Genomic DNA, 18,059 nt, shown 5'->3' on the forward strand with positions numbered 1-18,059 from the left:
GTAGTCTGGTACCACATAACATTAATGAACATTAATTGGAAAATAATTTCTCCCACGTTTTCTGTCCATCTCTTTACTGTCAACTATAGAATAATATAAATAAAAGTTACAAAAGTTATTCTTTGGTTGTTAATGTTATATTCAAAGAAGTGACTTTAGATATTTGTAAATATCATGGACATAGATTTATTTAGTCACAACCCAGTCCTTATTTACAAACATCTCTGTACATGGATGTCTGCAGTCTGTATGTTACACAGAAATGTATTTTGTTCACTCACAAAACAATCCTATACATGGGATTTATGCTTTGTAATCTGCAGTGACAGATGAGCAAACAATATGACAGCAGTAAGGTGATTACAATTGTCGCTTGAACGTTCCCATGGCAACCAGTAAAAACAGTCCAGAGGGCTGTGTACCAGCAGCTTGCGGTCTCGGGGGGTGCGCGTGCGCATGCGCGGGTAGCCCCGCCCCGTCTTCCACCTGCAGTGTGTGTCATGTTGCTGGCGGGATGTTTCAACGACTGTGGAGCTTCATGGAGACGAATAGTACGGAGTTACTATTAATGTTAGCTAACTAAGAGTTACCATGTCAAGAACACAAGTAAAAAGCTGTTTCCACCAAAGCGGAGCATGTAAGCTTTAGCTCGCATTCACAGGTAAATCATTTGACTAAAGTAGCTTTTGCCCAGACCGCCGCTAATCACACAAAAGCGCCATCTTGTTTCACCCGTTGCTAACGGAGGCAGCGCAAGAGCAACTTCCGGTCAGCTAATAATGTCGGGAATGTCCCACACAAACGGATTTATCCACTCTAAAAGGATTCTGTAAGGAGGGAAACAAGAAAGAAGAACTGTAGAAGGTAAGAGCATTTTGTTTATTGTTTGTTGCTTGTGTTAAATTACTCAAATTTGAGTGTTGGTTGCTGCTGGTATAGCACGATTTGGGAGTGTTCCTTGGTATCTGTTGTTGCTGCTGTGGTTGCATGTCCATGTGATAGCAAGTGTTGTGGAGCCTTGTGTGTGTTTCTGTCTGAATTTAATGTGGAGACTTGTGTGCTGCATTAAATGTACATCTATTTGGCAGCTGCAGCAGTAGTAAGGTATTGCTCTGGATATACTGAATGAATGGCCCAGTGTTTGATGGTCTTTATTTGCAGCCTCTAGCCCATAGAAATAAAACGCTCTTGCCATTTCACAACCTGGTAAAAATGAAAGCACTTTGCAAACTTCCTCACTATCATAATTTTTCGGTCATATTTTAGAAGTTGGCTCGTATTTGTGTCACTGGAGGAGCCGCAGTTTCATTTCCTAGTTGTGAATTTCAACTAAGGCTGGCTATCGTTATATGATACTAGATATTGGATATTGTGGTAGAGTTTGGATATTGTAATATCCAAGTGTGAGTGTTGTCTTTTCCGCTGAACTTACCAGACTGTTGTAGCTGTTCTGTTATTTCCTTTGTATCCACATTACTCTGATCATTTATCAAAAATCATTGTGTAAATGTTTTTTTTAAAGCACCAATGGTCAACCTTACAGTACTGTCACATCATCAATATCTAGGTATTTGGTCAATAATATAGTGATGTTTGATTTTCTCCAAAACGCCCTACCATAATTTTAACTGCACATTTCACTTAGAAAATCTTTGCTGAACTGTTTCATCACAAACCTCTAAGCGCTCAACAAGAAGCAGTTCTTTCCGTGTACTCAACCAGGTTTGGTGAGCAACATTAGCAGTTTATTTTACATTAGGGCTGTCCCCGACTAATAATTTTCCTAATTGACTAATAATTGTCATTTAGGGCCATTAGTCGACTAGTCACCCACGTGTTTATGATATTAATTTAATTATTATTTTGGCGGGGCAACACAATGGTTTGAGTTGAAGGTGTGAGAAAGAATAGTATCAGTAACATTGTTAACACTGTGGTACATTACAGTGAAATACAAAACCGTACTAATGAACCTTCATTAATATAGGCCTATATTTTATCTACAAGTGCACGTCACATACTCAGCGAGCCGCCTGTTAATGACGCTGTGGGCAAAGCAGTAATGATTGTGCTAAGTGGCTAATGGGCATGTAGCTACTTTCACGTTTCAAATGATACGTCATGTTTGTAGTCGACCAATGAAGATGAGTTTACATATCACCTTGGGTTCGTCCTTCATCTTCTCAAAATGATCCCACACTTTGGATTTCCTGCCCGACATGTTATTAACTAGCCTGTGGAAAAACTGCAGGTACCAGCCCTGGAAATTAAGGTGACTCCTGTCTGACTGCTGAGCGTGGACACTTCCTGTGTCTGTATACCATAACCATATAGATTTTGATTTATTTTGACAAGGCGCACCTCCCAATAGACATTCATGTTTGTTTGTTTTTTTATCTGCAACAAAGTGACCAATTAAATCTTGCCAACTAATTACCTTTCTGATAGACCATTAGGGGGCAGCCCTGTTTTAGACAGCATATTGCATGGGTGATAATAAAACATGACTTGTTCATGCTTTCAATCATATGACTTGTTGTACAAGTTATCTGTTACTATACACCCCTAGTAACTCTTAGTATTTGTCTTTGTAACCAATGGTAGCAGGGTGAGTTTAAGGCTCTGAGGGCCTTTGCTTCAATACAAATTTGATCCTTCTGGCTCGGTGTGCAGCAAGAAGCCATTAGCTGAGAACTGTGGAGAACAAGGGCTTTGTGTTTATTAGGTATAGCCTACTTGTTCAATCTGATGCAGTGTTTTGTCAACCTTCATTTACATACATGAGAGAAACAGAGTGTTTTATTATGCAATCCAACACCACCAATAACTGCAGAATCACCATGGTGTTGAAGCAACACCTCGCCGTGGCTGGAAAAACAACTGAATATCATAAGCTTGACAAAGTATTTATTGCAGGGCTGTTGGATCAGGTGTGGAGCTGCATCTAATAAACTGATAACTTGGTGTATGTCTGTTATTTTTATAGCCACAAATTTCAGGTTTCATCAGACAAGCAAACACACTGCTGTTTGTCAAAATGAAGTAGAGCCTTGTATATAGGCCTCGTTACTCTGAAACAAGCTAAAACTGGGGCTCATTCAGTCCATGAGGTCAGCTCAGTACTTTTACTGACTGTACTGTCTCTCCATTGAGATGATGGTGGAGGGATGGGTTAGGGAAAGGGTAAGGGATGGGTTTGATTGATTGTGGATTTTATAAATCTTATCATCATTTACAGTGTTGTCTCACCTGGTTGGAACTCTGGTAACTTATTACTTTATTAAATAGACCTTAGTTTGTTTATCAGCGTTATAGATATAGCTATTAAAGGACAGTGTTTGTTGTTATGTGGCAACATGTATTTGAACTGCCTTTGTCATCATTTAGGTGAGACTAACTGCCATTAGCAAAACATTGAGGTGTTTCCAGTCTGCCCCCAAATGTGGGTGTTTTTTAAGCAAGACATCGCTACGTTTCCAGCTGGGAATGTGCCACCAAAACCTGGTATTTTAAGCCAAAACATGATTTTTTTCTTGATCATAAACAAGCATTTTTTGTGCCTAAACATAACCACACGTTACCACAGCTCTGTTGAATTGTAATGAAATGTAAGGTTTTGCCAGCAGCTGTTTAAGGGGTCGTACACATGCTGCATCTTTAACTGCCTGAAAAAGGTGAGGTCTGGCATTGGGCACTACTTGTGTGCCTTTCTTGAGCCAGCTTTCGAGAGCGCTGCAGCAGGTTGCGTCTGAGGTTGCTAAGCAAACTTAGCAAGCACCGTATCAAAGCCTATTTACCTAGAATCTTGAGCTTTGAGCTGATCTTCTTCCAGGCGCTGTTTATATGTGTGTAGACCTACTGTCCGTGGGACAGATGCAAAGCTCTGAGTAGCCCTGCACTAACATGATCAACTTTTCCATACTTACTACAGACTGATATAGAAGAGGGGAAAGATTGTGGGCTGTGATTGGATGTTCCTCGTTACATGACATGTGGTGCGCGCTGCTGCGTTCCAAAAGTTGAACGTGGTTTATCTCAGAGCTCAGCCATCGCGCCCTAAAAAATGGATGCTTGGGAATGTGTGCTCACCACGACGGTGTCACTCTGGCATTTGAGCACGCCTGCCATGCGTTTACTGATAAAAACACTTTAGTGTATAAAAACTGAGGAAATAAAAGACAGTCTAAATTAGCTTAAAACTCAAAAAGAGGCTAAACCTGGAGTGATGTAATCATGTCTCTTGGTTCTGGTTAACCCCTACTAATGCCTGTTTAATAGAGTGATAACATTTGAAGTGGGTGGCCGTCCTGGCGTGCGGCGCATGGGCGTGTCCCAGTCACTTGCTAGTTAGACAGTGCGTTTTCAGACTGTGCGCCATGGCGGAGAGTCTAAAAGGGTTGGACTTACTCTGAATTAGTCATGGGTGTGTTTTGGGCGTATCATTCCATAAGCCAATCAGAGTGTCACCTCTCATTCCCTTTAAGAGAGGCGGAGCACACGGCGGAGAGCTAGTTAGATGGCGGACCTACCAACTGGAAAGAGTGAGCGTTTTACAGCTGAGGAGACGATAAATGTATCTCTATATCGACTGTCCCGTCACATCTGATGACAGATCAAAGGGGATTGGCACCGTTTGGCACGTTTGGCACGCGTAATGGAAACCCAACCTGATTTGATTAACACAGCTGCAATCTAATAAGTTCACATCCCTCTTAGCCAACCACAAACAGCCACAGCATCAGATAGGGAGTATATATTCAGCATCTGTCATCTTAGAAAAATCAAAAGAAAAGAAACAGAGTGAGACTGCGAGAGAGAAAGAGAGAGCGCGCATGCGCACGGGAGAAACGCTGTCAACAAATTGTAAGTTATTCAATTTTATTTTAACCCGGAGGTTAGAGAGCCCAGCTCCCTCTCCAGCATCCTGAACCCCCCCCCCCGCCTGAAGGCCCAGGAAGGGCTGGTCCCGTGGCTGCACCCGGGCCTGTCTGGTCTGGCTGCGCGCGGGCTGCTCCCCTGGGTGCCCCCGGCTGTGCGGCCGGCTGTGCGGCCACTGTGCATCCTCTTCCTCCTCCTCCTCCTGACAAGATGATCTTCAGTTTTACGTTCTAAAAGCTTTTTTTTTAAATATACATTTGTACTTGTAGGGCTATAAGTTTATGTTTTTAGTTCACAGAAGCTGGTTATTGTTGTGTTTATGTCAAAATAAAGTTTATGAAACGTTTTCACATCTTTGATTTTGTGATTTAAATGCCAAAATGATCACAATTCATTTGGGAAAGATAAGTTCATTTTACAGGCTATGCATCATCAGCCCGTGGAGGTCTGCTCGCAGTTCCGTATATTCGGACACTGCAGCTTGGACCTCCCGGATTATGATGATCATTATTACTGCGATTAGATCATTCTGATTAATGACTGACCATTAAGACGTGTTTCTGATAAATATTGTATTGTGCACAATAATAATTGTTCACATTGTAATCATATTTTTATTGGTTATCTTTTGCATTTGTGTGGCTGCTCCGTGTGTGTCTGAGCAGAGCGCACATGCGTTATGCACCCGCCTAGAGACGCATATTACTAACTTGTTTAACAGCGAAATATTGCAGCGTTGACTTTAGACCAGGTTTTTGTTGGTCACTGGCGCATTTGCTTTTCCCGTCATCTAACTAGCAATGCGCCATGACTGCGCCTGACCACTCCTCATTTTTAGACGAACACACCCAGAGAAGCGCAAGTTCATTTGCTAGTTAGACGAAGAGGGCGCAGGGCGTGAAAATGACAACTGCGCCTGCATCTAAATAGCAATGACACTTGCGACATGGATTATGCGCCGTCCGCCGCCCGCTTTAGACCATCTAAATGGGGCCCTTAATGCGGCAACTGTTATGTCTATAAGATAGGGATGCTCTATCCATGCCTGACAGTGAGTTGATACCAGCCACCTGATCTTATAATAAAACGTTCTTAAATAGCAAAAGATAACGGGTACTTAATTATCGTAAGAGGGATTGGACTTGCTTATCAATCAATAACCACAACACAGTGTAGCGAACAGGGCTGCCACTAACGATTATTTTCATTGTCGACTAATCTGTCGATTATTTCTTCGATTAGTCGACTAATCATTTCATCGAAAAATGTGTTAAAATGTTGAAAAATGTCGGTCTGTCTCGCCCAAGCTCCAAAATTACGTCATCTAATGTCTTGTTTCATACTCACGCCAAAGGGTTTTAGTTCACTGTCACAGGAGAGTATGTAAAGCTGCCAATATCTGAACGTAAGAAGCTGCAGTGAGAGTATTTTGGGTACTTTTATAGTACTTTTCTATGAAAAATGACTCAAACCGAGTAGTCGACTACTAAAATAGTCACCGATTATTTTAATAGTCGATTAGTCATCGATTAGTCGACTAATCGTGGCAGCCCTAGTAGCGAACACACATTGGTGAAATAATATCTGATCTAGTATTTAAGCTGAAATCATCCATGATTTTTTCCCCCTAAATCCACTATCAGTAGCTGGTCTTGTCCAAAACGGCTTTACCCCAGATCTTTTCTCCTTCACTGACAGACTTAATCCTCTTTCGACAGTAAGTTTATTTCTGACCATTTACTCTGGATTTCAGTTGCTAGGCACCCGGTTGATTTTGTCTCCAGGTGCATTTTCCTGAGAAAGACTTGTTCTCCAGCCTGACAGCATGTGTCAAAGCCCGCACGTAATAGAGAGGCAGAATCCGCACCAACCGAAAAGCTGAGAGTTTGGTGTAAAGGCAGCTTTAGAGATGATGATGGAATGTGTGGTGATCTCTGCCACAGTGGCCACAGCTGGAACTGCAACCAGTACATACTCAGTGCCATCCAGTAGAAATTACTGCAAAGCTTTCTCTTTATCTTGTACCTAAATGAAGCACTTTAAGCAGACTAGCTTAGCATATTTGAATTTCTTGTACATGCATGATTCTTGAAGTTTTTCGAATAGCAATCACATGGTTGAATGCACTGATTGTGTTTCTTTGGATAAAAGCATCGGCTACATTAATGTCATGTAATATAATACAACATGTGTAAAAACTGCAGGAGCTGTAAAATAGATCGTAAAGACAAATGGTATGTTTTTGCTCTTTTATTGTTCACATATATTAAAAAACAATAACATAACTTTTTGCAGCAGTAATCATTATTTAGTGCAGCAATGAAGCACAAAAAAGGATAAAGGAGCCAGCTGTTTTGATCAGATAACCACAATTACAAAGCAGACAGCAGTAGATCTTCCTCCTTCTTAAAACTGTCTGGCCTTTAGGCTTTCCAAAAAAAAAAAAAAAACCAAACCCTTGAGAAATAACTTCTGTGCTTGAAAATGTATTTGAAGTGTGTAGAAGGTGAGAAACATTTGAAACAGCAGTTGTGTGACATTGAAGATACAGCATTTGAATCTAAGGACATTGAGGTCAGGATGGTTGATGGGCATAAAAGCAGATCTTCAACCTGGCTGCTCTGGAGAGTACGATGTACTCGTATTGTATGACTGCAATTTACTTACATACCTTTAGAGATGGTGCCCACTTCTAAAGCTGATATGATTTGGTCTAAGTTTTTAAAACTGGCTGGAGACATTCATTGGGCCATACAGACAGATATTTATCTCAGGAGTTGACTGACCAAATGCGACCTAAAAATGACAGTGTACTTAACAGCTGCAGCTAATGATTGTTTTCATTATTGAGAAATCTGCTGATTATTTTTCTAAAGTAATCCTTTGGTCCATAAAATTTCAGAAAAAGCAAAAAAATGCTGTCATATTTGTGATGTATTGAAATTGCAAAGATCACCAGCAGTCCTATCCAGTTCATTTTTGTTGATTTGATTAGTCGATAAATCATTAGATTACTGGATTTACATTCAGCGGGTGGCGAAAAGAGGAATCCAGTGGGATGCCCACGTTGCTCTTGTGTGCTCTATGTGTGTAGTTTTGCACATTACCTGGAATAACTTAGGGGGCTCTAGTTTCGCAGACCGGGCGCGGTGGAGGTGCAGCGCACCTGCGCTTCGCCAACTGGGTGTGGCCAGGCGGATTTTGTAAGTTTGGCACACCGTGCGCCTGGCGCAGCTACTCCTCTATCCCACCTCCGTCCCTCCTACCGGCGCAAGTCGAAAAGAGGGAGGAGAGAAGGCGTGGAGTGGGTTTTACAGTGCCCGTTCACATCAGACCAATCAAATGAGCCCCTCTCCTCGCCCTTAAATGCGCCGCGCGAAGCCGTAATGAGAGTTTACTCAATTCGCCATGGCGGAAGAGAGCAACAGCGTCAGACGGCCAAACTTCTCCCAGGAGGAAACTGATGTTTTGGTCCGGGAGGTCGAAGGACACCTCCACGGGCTGATGATGCAAAGGTAGCCTGGGAGGAGGTCACCACAATTGTAAATCAATGTTGTGTTTCTCTCGTGCGCGCGCGCGCGCGCTCTCTCTCTCTCTCGCAGTCTCACTCTGTTTCTTTTCTTTTGACTTTTCTAAGATGACAGATGCTGAATATATACTCCCTATCGGATGCTGTGGCTGTTTGTGGTTGGCTGAGAGGGATGTGAACTCATTAGTTTTCAACTGTGTTGATCAAATCAGGTCGGGTTTCCATTACGCGTGCCAAACGTGCCAAACGGTGCCAATCCCCTTTGATCTGACATCAGATGTGATGGGACAGTCGATACAGAGATACATTTATGTGCTGATTGCAGATAGTTGCATTGAATAGTGGTTTTGTGGCTATTTATTGCAATTTTAATGTGCCTGATATTCTGGAAACCTGCCTGTGAGGTTTTGGTGATGTGTGCGCACTGTCTGCCGGTCAGCCAAACTTTGGCTTACACCGGCTGCGTTCCGCCTGCGCTGACAGTAGACATGGTTTCAATTGACGAGCTTTTAGCGCACCTTCGTAGAAGCCTTTTGGCACGAAACTCTCACTGTACCAAGCTGGATCTGTCGACACCTCCCCCTGCTGCGCCGCCACACCCATCTCAGCGCACCTCGGTCTGCCAAACTACCAAACTGAGCGCGCCTCGGGTTGCGCTGCTCGAAACTAGCTCTGTGTGGGGTTCGCCACCCTGCGCCACCCTGCGCTGCGCCGGGAAACTAGAGCCCAATAAGCCAAATGCTATATAGTTATTCATGTTTTTCATGTTAATGGTTATAAAATTACTTGATTCAGCTTTACTGCCATTTCTTTTCTCAAGTGGGTTTTAAGCCTCTTAAAAATGGACAGCCTGTGGACAACAGCTGGAAATCGTTTGCATAATCCTGTATACATCGATCTAAAATAAAAACCATAACAGCTTGAACTTGATTTCGTGTTGCAGCAGAAAGCTAAGGCTTCTGTCTCCCACATCATCACATCAATACGTAATGTTACCTTACCTTGTGTGTGGTGCAAATGTGTCAGTGCCCTGTGGTGCGGGTATTTCCCCATAATGGCTGCAGGCGATAGTTGGTTGCATATGCCTTTATTGATCTAAAATGAACACCTTAATAGCTAGACCATTTATTCTTGTTGCAGCAGAGAGCTAAGGCTTCTGTCTTCCACGTCATCATGGTTATGCTTTCTGTATGATAAACCATTTTCCAGCCAGTACACAGTTATCAGTTCAGTTTTGTGGTGTGCCCAGGCCTGTCTCCTCTCAAGTGACACACACCACATCAAGGCCTCCAAGGAGTTACGGTCGTGGTGGTCGTGATGCAGGAGGTCTTTTTCCCCATCAGAATAAATTTGTGGGAACATGGGAACAGTGCTGTTAAGACTATCAACATGAAACTATCAAAATGCACTTTGTCTATTAACATCAGCTCATCTCAAAAACAAACAAACAAAAGTACATAGTTCTCGGCCTGGGCGATATATCGAAATATTTTAAAGCAAGATGTAAATTTAGACAACACTGTTTATATCGATAAAGGGTCAATTTGCATTACATGACGCATACCAGTGTACATTTCTTCTTTCTCGCACCCTCTGCGCAGCTCCGCCCCACTCACTTGCTCAGAAGTTCTCCAGCAATACTGTTTAGAGCCATAACCTGACGTGCACCTCCCCAGAAATATAACTGTGGGTGAAAGTGACACAGACCTCCTGTCTATTTTTATGTAAGCTGAAATCTGTGGTAGCCGCTAGGCTAATTTAAGCAATGTAAAATGCCATAGGCTTGTGCAAAAAAAATTAGCATGTTCAAGGTTCAGCGCTAAGGTTTTTTTTTTTTCACTTGCCCGGTCGGGCAAGTTGGTCAGACATCTACTTTGTCTTCAATCTTCTTTCTTTCAATCTTTGTCAGTCGTTCTCCGTCTATAATTTTGCGCCCTACTTGAGCCATGCCCACCTCTATTTATTTTTCACCCCTCTTTCCAGTTCTGTATTAACACTGGGTTTAATATATTTTGCTTTCATCTCTCTGCCCTGTTCTACTCTACTTCAATGCTACTTAGCTCTCTCTCTACTCTACCAGTAGACTACCACATCCACCTGTTGCACAAAATGCACACAGCAGTGTTTCCCCTAGGATGGAGTTGTAGCAGCGGAGGTGAAGCACATGCATGAAAAATAATTTTCACATGCGTGAAACTTTTTGTATGCTTGCAAAGCACAGCCTGCTGGGATGTTTTTATGTATCTACTGGCACCAGAAGGGCTCTTTAGGAATAAGTACATACAGTACATGTGTGCACAGTAATGAGCAGGTGAAATGTCTGTCTGGCTTACATATGAGGTGTCTCAAGATTTAGGAACATACAATTTTATTGAATATAATGAAAGTAAAAAGTCACTTGTCATGCTGCTGTTTTGTGCTATGACCTATTTAAGTGCTGGAAGTTGTTATTTACGTGACAACGCCTGAATGCAACACAAGCTCAGCACCAAGAGTGCCATGCTGCGCTGCTGTGTGAGCAGCGTGTTTGTCTGTGCGTAACAGCAGTCTGTTGATGGTTATTTACACAGTGTCCATAACAATAACTTTGTCAGCTGACAAACTGCACCAGGCCTGTGGTCAGGTTTGGTCAGGAAAATGCGGCCCGAGCCGCTCTAGCGTGATCACCTGTGTGTGTGGCGGAACTCCGCCGTGCGCGATACAGAGAGCAGAGGAGAATTGTTAACACGTGACCATGTAGAAACAGAAATGACACAATGACATAACACCATAAATAGTATATTGTTATGTTATTATATGAAGCGTCCGCCACGCAAAATAATATGACTTTAGTTTATGAAGAGGTAAGACAGAGCCCTCTCCTCTCCTCTTATATGCTGTGCCGCTCTATGCTTCACTTGTGCCATGTAACCAATCAGTGGGGGCTGTGGGCAGGACATTGTTACACAGCGTGTGCCTGTGACTTCAGGCAGAGAGACCGCTGCATCAGAGCCGAAGGAGGACGTTTTAAAATTCATTTATTTTATCAATTAGTTATTAACTTTTACTATTTTTAGCAACTTGCCCGATCGGGCAAGTGAGTTGTTAGTTTACATGCCCGACCTTGAGTTTTACTTGCCCCGGGCAATTGGGCAATCGTTATTGTTGAGCCCTGATGTTATATTTGTGGGTAAAATGTGAACTTTACAGCACCTACTTTTATCAGTTATTTGGGTTTATTGACTTAGATAACCTTTTAGCTTAGGTTGTAAGATTTATGGAAATGAACATTTGAAGATACTCAAAGAAATAAAATCACAATAAGCAAAAATACCAGTGAAAGCAGTGGTGGACCATTTCTAATGCAGAGTTAAAAGGGTTAAGTAATTTTAGAATAGACACGAAAAAAAAAATTTACTTCCACTGTAAAATTTCTACCTTCTTAAGTAAATAGATAATCAGTCTCTGCTTTCACAATTTATATCACATCACTTTATAGAAATATTTATCATTAAAAATATTGCAAAGCAAAATGTGACCTTATAGTATAACCACTGGCTATACCTGTTATTAATTTTGCTCCTTCTTATCTTCCATTTAACCGTATATGTCTAATTTGCATGCAAGCAGTCGAGCAAACAAAACAAAAAGTGGAGAAAAAACAAAAGAAAGGAGAAGGAGTGCTCACCTGCAATGTGCACTGTTTTATTTATGAAGGCTCTGCCAGGCACGATGGAGACAAATTACCTTTTAACAATGTGAAATAGAATTTTGTTTACAAGGCTACGCTTCCCCTTGCTTTTTCAAATGAGATTTTTCACAGCTTCCTCATTTGTATCTCACAGCATTATCGTCTCAATCTTTCAAAACCAATCAGTCTCAAGAAAAGAACCGAAAAAAAGGGAAGAATGAATCACTGCTGTTCATAAAACAAGCCATTAGGTGTATTTTATGAATGCACACCACATCAGCCACCAGCCTCAGACACCCTCCTCCTCCTCCGTCCTCCTCCAGACCGCATCAGTTCAGTCATTTCAGTGACATACCCTCCACAATTTTATTTAAAGCCCAATACAGTCTGCAGCATGGTAGAGTGCCCTCTGTGAAAGGGTGTGTGAGGTGAGATCTGGGAAATGTATACACAGTCTGAACAGAGACAGGAGGCAATAAGGGAGCAGAATGGAAACATACTCACCTAAAACATAACCGTATCACTGCATCACAGAGCAGCTGCGAACAACCATCTCTAAGCCTGGAATCCATTTCATAGATTATCAGCATTTGATACTAAGGTTAACCAAGCAAAGAATATAGTCTTTGTTTGCAAAATACGGCGAGGGATTTTGGCAGGCAAAATCAACATCTGTTAAATCCTCTCTTTTAGCTCACTTTGTTACACTGCCTCTGTGTGCGTGTGTTATTTTTGTTGTTTTGTTTTGTTTCTTATTGATTTATTTGAATTAAAATAATTGTTTGTTGTAAAGAATATTGCATTAAGATGAATACTGTGTCGTTGTCAAACAACTCCCCAAGACATTACAGATACGTCACAGAAAAAGACACCAAATATATTATGTATTATAACTGAAAAAACAAAAACAAATCAACATTTCAAAACTTGGTTTCACAACTCCTCCGTCAGCCATTCTGAGTCAGTGACACTGGCACCTTTATTCTTACTTCCCATAATTCTTTATTCTTTTACATCGGAGCGACTGTAACGAATCACAATTTCCCTTCGGGGATCAATAAAGTTTAAGTCAAGGCTGACATGTTAATAAAAGAAAATCTGACATGACATGAAACTGTGCAATACATCTCTTGTGTTAAATATAATGGAAGTACATTTGTCTGATTTTTTTTAAAAATTTAATGCAGGATATTAACAATTATGGTGTTATGATCGTACAGTCAGAAGGTCGAACATGTCAGATTCATTGAGAATTACTTTATTGCACTAGCACCTTAAATTAAAATTAAAACATTTGATAGTAAGATTAATTTCATTTTAACAAAAATGTTTATTGTTCTAAAAACACAAACGTATGACAAACAACATAAAAATGTCATTATGATGAAAAGTCCAAAGAGAGGACATTCTAGGTTATATCGGAGCAATTGACGGTGCTGAATTGATTCGAAATTAAAAAACGACAAATCAATTTGTCATTGTCAATTTACATTAATCGGTTTCACAAATTAATTTTGCTTCATGCCTGTGATGAGACACTGCAAGACTCTGCTGTTACTGAACACAGTAGGTATCTTTAACATGCATGAAGTAAAGATGTGTGAGATGACCTTTTTAATGGATGTGTTATCTCTCTTTTATCACCTGGAGTGATGGCTGCTTGAATGCAAATATAGGGCCTAATATAAACGATGTATAGCACATGGTCTAAAGTGCATGGCATAAGTGCATTTAGGATTTGTTCAACTATTTCTATTAGTCAAATGGTGCATGATCTGGGTGCAAAGAAAGCTTTAAGGAGCAAAGGGGTTGTAATTTGTTTAAGCAGTAAGTGTGTTTTGGGTGTAATATGAATTTAACCCATCCAAGTATCATCTCTCATTCCCCTTAAATGCCAGGTGTGCCTGCACCTGGTGAAATGCTATTAACATGACAGATTCAGCATATTAGAGAAGTGACCAGTTTTCTGCCGAGAGTAATACAATAAGAGCAGTCATGTCACTGTAACAAATATTGAGGGACAGTTAAGCAGCAAAACTACCACCTTTACTAACATGACCATGAAAATGGAACTAAAATTTTAACTTCTGAAATAATCAGTGAAGTTATGCTGCTTCTTATGCGTAGATGCGCACAATGTTGATCTAAATGGGGAATCTGGTGCGGAGCAGCAGCGCACTAGGGACTAGGTGTTTAATTGGCAACAGGCTTTACTTGTCAAAGTAGGTGCATATCATTATCTTAATGCATCCTTAAAGCCATAGTTGGTAATCCTGTTCAGAAACACTTTTTGTTATACTGAGTGAAATGGTCCTTCCATCCTGAGAGTAGTCAATACATAATGTGTTCAGAAAAAGGAATGAAAAAATCAGACCTCTGTGGCAGCTGCAGGCCTGTAAAAACTCTGACCAATCCCTGCCATTTGGTGCGAATGGAAAGAACCAATCAGATGCCTTCATGTCTCATATTGCCTGAGCCCCCCTCCGTCCCTCCCTCCCTCCTCCCTGCGTGCTCTCATCACATGTCACCGTTGCCGGAAATATTCAGCGCACTCCTCAGCAGAAATACTGAGTAAGCAGGAGTTTGCTGCACAATGGCAGAGAAAATGCAGCCTAAAGTACCACTTCCAGCGTTATTTGTAACGGCTCGCCCCACTAAACAGGCTGAGAAAGGAAAGTTAGAGGCAGAAAAGGCTGCGACGAAAAAGGCTTTGGATAAAGCGAGAGGACAAACCAGACATGAACAGCAGTCCAGCTTTTGAACGGTGGAGACAACTGAGGGAGATGAAGGACCGGAAAAGTCATGCAGAGGTTGCTGTCTTTCTGTTGGACAGGTAATTATTTGTTTGCTTTGGGGGGATCTGTTATTTTACTCGGCTCTCCTCTGCCCTGCTGCTGACTCCTACTGCAAGATGCGCATTCAGGCATGTCTGGGCTCATGGCTTTGGACGGAGCACTGACGGGAGGGGGAGCAGGGGGTGGAGCTTAGAGGAGGTGCCGCTTTCAAATCTTGCTAGCTCTCCAACATTACCAACTATAGCTTTAAGATTAGTTTTTTTATATGAATTTAATTTGGTCAGTAGTTGTAATGGCACAATGAAAATGTTGACAAAAGTATTTTGTTACTGTTGAACAAACCATAACATGGCTGAGATAAATCCAGACAGATCCACTTGAATCAACCCGGTCTCACTTCGAAGTTACTGTAATCCGGTGTTTGGGCATGGGCAGTGACTTGTGGTGTCAGACACCAGCAAAGAAAGCCGTCCTTTAACGCTGGCATGAAACACGGCCGATTACCATTACGTTTTAACAGCGCTTGGTGGCGTCAGGGGAAACGCAGCAGGACAAGAACGAACGTTAAGGCGGCAAAGTCCGGGTGGAGGGTTTGGGTCCAACAAACACTGACCTTCACCCTGGAGAGTGGTGTGCGTGTCCCGTAAGATTATAAAGCCAAACCCTGTTCTTTTTTCCTAAACCTAACCACGTGCGTTAGTAGTTGGAGGAAAAAAAACATCATTTTGCGTTGTTGCACACATGACGCGTGTTTATTTTGAAAGAGACTGTATGTGAAGGGTAAATTTACTGTATAAACTGAAGTATATTTTGAAAGAAGACAATGCATGTTACAGGCAGAACTTGACACGGTGTCCCAGAAGTCAATAACCAACGCACCCAGGGTACCTTGCATGTTATATCTGGACGTGGAAAGTCCATGACCAAATGTTGATATGATAAGTAGGGATGGGCAAACGATCAAAATTCATTATTCGATCATCAAAAAAATTAACGATCAATTATCGATTAATTGATAAGTGAGTATTTCAAAAGAGAGAAAACAAAAGAGTGCAGTGCAGACTGTCACCGCAAGAGAGCGCAGCTGCCCCAGTTTTGAGCTTCAACCCCCCAGGCCAAAGAGGAAGAATGACGCGCATGCGCAGTTCACCCACGGTTGGGTGTTTACAACCGTTGCCAGCCAGAGGTTACAGGCTTCAGTTTTCAGCAAAACCTCCGTCTTTCAATGGCGTAGTGTTTTCAGAGGCCTCAAGGGAAGCCGCCGAGGCTTTGGAAAGCGTTTCTGATTTTTTGCCTGGCATAGGTCCGGTGGGAGTCTCGTAGGCCCATTGAGCCGCCGTGCTTGCCGGGCGGAAGGGTCTTGTTGGCACAGCGGCTCGCCGGACCTATGCCAGGCATTGTAGGGGAAACACTGCGACTATCGATCAAAATTAATTGTGATCGATCAAAAGCCTTAACAATCAATCATCGATAATCGAAAATTGATGCCCATCCCTAATGATAAGTTGGACTGAGAATGTGTTGCTTGAATTCCATCTGAAATTTTTCAAAGTACAGTCATCCAAAGCAGGAAACAATATGATGTGAAATGGTAACTGCGGTAATCAAAAATTACAGGTTGTAAAATGTACTGACTGTCTTTTGACTGTGATGTTTAAAAAGAAATAAATACAGGGGATGTAAGTCACCATCAAGTGTTAAACATTCGCATGGACTCTCAATCCAGGGCCTGTTGGGGGACCCTGGAGGGAGAAAAAATATGCTGTGGGCTCCATCGAACAGCATGTACTGCTGTACTGTGTTGCAAAGGCTTTGAAACGATCCTCTTTGGGCACATCCTCACCTGATAAATACCACATAACAACATATCCTCACCTAGCCTTGAAGCGACCCCCAGACAGCTGCCTCCTTTCTCTGATCAGGGCTCTTTTCTACGATTGCAACGGTTTTCAACAAGCTGCGTTTTTATTAAGTGAGCTCAGTAGTTTTTAATCTAAATTATTTAGTGTGCTGTCTGCTCGTACAGAAGCTCATAACGTTTAATATCTGAGCATGTATGACTCGAATGGGTAATGCAGTTCTATTAAATGCTTTTACCAATCTTTCCTTAGGCTCTCCCACTAACTGTATCTTACCACAAATACAGAACCTCAACACTTATAGCTGTCTCCAGACCGGCCCCTCTCATTGCTTTGGTCTTTGTAGGAGGAATGAGTGCCGTTAAAATTTTACAACCCGGAGATGGTGCAATGTATTGTACATTTTTTATAATCTAACAAAAAGCTTCTTGATGATAGGTGTCCTGTAAAAATGGGCCGGCACGTATTCCGCTGCTCTCTCTGTGTTTGTCAGCAAAGAGGAGATAACATGTGGTTTCTTCACAACCGCGCGCTAATGTGCTCACTGTAGTGCTGCCAAACCTGCTGTGCTGGGTAGAACATCAAGATGGAAGAGGTAGCCGTAAACAGGACCCCCCCCTTTCTGCAATCCCCCCTTTAGCAATAGAATAGTGCTGATGGACAAACTGAAAACCTGAAAACATGGCTTTCTTTTTAGCCTTGTTTGAGTCAGCAGGGACAAGAGGTGACAGAGGTAAATTGGGGTCATCAAACAAAAGAGAGAATATAGCACTTTGCTTTGTTACCCAAGGCTGAGTGATTGATATGTTGTTCACTAAGTGATCTCTTATTAATTCTCTCTCACGCTTCCCCCTCATCATCTTGATTAAATTAATATCAGATGAAGAATGGATTGTGGAAACGCTGAGACACTGCAACATCAATGATTTTTTTGCTGGCATGTAACAGATATATGTAGGCACCATCTGGAGCAGGGACATTAAAGCATTTGTTTATGTTCAACAGTGCCCGCAGACATGGCGGCTCATTACTGTAATAGCATTTAACGTTTTAAAGTTTGGTGGCATTTCTGCCTTTTTAACAGTAAGCAGAGAGTGACTAAAGATGTTTAAAGAGTCACTGCCAGTTTGTCACAGATTTTGTGGGCGTGTTGAGGCAAAATGTGGATCTCCATGTGTGTGTATATATAATTACAGAAAGTCTGTAACTTCAGCACAACAGTGGGCTAAATCTGTGCTAGAACTTTGTGCAGCTGTGACATTATTGTCCCTTTCAGCCAGGTAGTTTCCACACCTGCAGTATTGCTTGGTATTAAATACAGCTGCAAA

At 41.8% G+C, this 18,059-nt stretch overlaps 1 long non-coding RNA gene across 1 annotated transcript in view; it reads left to right on the top strand.

The window, feature by feature from the left end:
* Positions 1–535: 535 nt before the first annotated feature.
* LOC144462588 (uncharacterized) overlaps positions 536–18,059 on the top strand; it is a 176,355-nt gene continuing 158,831 nt past the window's right edge. The window contains exon 1 of the long non-coding RNA XR_013490843.1: positions 536–864. This is a non-coding gene — a long non-coding RNA (uncharacterized LOC144462588). The remainder of the gene's footprint in view (positions 865–18,059) is intronic.

Source organism: Epinephelus lanceolatus, chromosome 3, assembly GCF_041903045.1.
Source record: "Epinephelus lanceolatus isolate andai-2023 chromosome 3, ASM4190304v1, whole genome shotgun sequence".
Lineage (NCBI taxonomy): Eukaryota > Metazoa > Chordata > Actinopteri > Perciformes > Serranidae > Epinephelus > Epinephelus lanceolatus.